Genomic DNA, 1,521 nt, shown 5'->3' on the forward strand with positions numbered 1-1,521 from the left:
GATGTGGCGAAGACTATTAATCGAAAGATGCAGGAATATAACAAGCGACAATACGATAATTAAGCGTCATAAGAAATGTACACGGTATAAGAAAGGAGATCTTGTTATGGTTCGGGTAACGCAACATAAACCGGGGACAAACAAGAAATTATTACCGAAATATAAAGGGCCATATCAGATTAAAGCGGTGCTTCAGAAAAATAGATTCGTAGTAACTGATATACCAGGATATCCCCTTACGTCAAAGCCGTACAATACTATTCTCTCTCCCGATAAGTTAAAGCCATGGATACGAATAAATGAACCCTCGGCGGAATCAGAGTTAGGCGACATCAAAGCACCACTAGATATACAAAATTCCGATAACGACGCCGAAGTATAAATTGTATGTTGATGGTATCCGTAAAATAATGACAAGTCAAATTGTAAATTGCGCTGGATTATTTATTAACGAATTATTTAACAGAATGTAACAGTTCGAGGACGAACTGCATGGTCAGGAATCTGTAAGATTTTCGAATAAGTATAAGCGGACAAATTTCAAATAGAGATAGGCACGTGTCAGTTGAATGGCGTTAGCATGAAAATAAGTAGGAAGTCTCTGGAAAGGTGAAATAGAGTAGGGGAAGCCTTCGCGCGTGCCGAAGGAAGGCACGAACGGACAGCAGAGAGATTCGAGTCGCTGAGCGAGAAGTACGGAACGGACTTAGTAGAGAGAGAATAATAAGTGCGTGCGAGACATAGCGATAGAGATAGATCGGTCGAGAAAGCCATGCGGTAAATGAACGAGGGATTGTTCCCGGACTTTATGTGCGTTTGTAAAATAAAGAACGATTGAATCACAAATATAGACTACACAGGTAACGTCGACGCGATCTCGAAGTCGCTCGCGGCACCTTTATCACGAATAACACAAAGACAAAGACAGCGATTTTATATTTACGCGTTGAACAATAATCGTCTCGCACAATCGCGAATGACGACGCAGCGCTGGTCTTTACGCAGCGCGTAGGCAGGTACCCCGCAGGGCCACTCTCCGACGACGCGCGATAAGGGAATACCGACGCGAACCCCGAGAGCAGATTGCTGACGCTTGTTACCACGCGAAAATTTCAAATGCGCGAAACTCCATCTACGACCGGATGCCGCGAATCCACGATCTCGCGACCCCGCGATCGCGATCCCCAGGAGGCCGATCCTAGCAGCGCACGGATATGTCGTCGCGAGGCTCCTTATTGTGTCTGCCACCGACCGTCAACACCAAGTCGAGAACTCACGAAACTCGGTCGCGAGTCGAAATTCCACGAGACTCTAGATTATGCCGTTTCCACCTATTTTTCCCCGCCACGTCCGGCGTACGTCGCGTCCGACGATGTGCACTAACACCAACTCGAAAACCGCTACACATACGCGATATCCGAGAACGGCAGGTCGGGGCGGAACGAAACGCGGCATTCGCGGCTTTACCGTGGCTGTTTACACATTAATTACGGTGGAGGGCAACCTCACCGGTCCCATTAA

Source organism: Temnothorax curvispinosus, unplaced genomic scaffold (assembly GCF_003070985.1).
Source record: "Temnothorax curvispinosus isolate PA1 unplaced genomic scaffold, ASM307098v1 QBEX01016352.1, whole genome shotgun sequence".
Classification (NCBI taxonomy): domain Eukaryota; kingdom Metazoa; phylum Arthropoda; class Insecta; order Hymenoptera; family Formicidae; genus Temnothorax; species Temnothorax curvispinosus.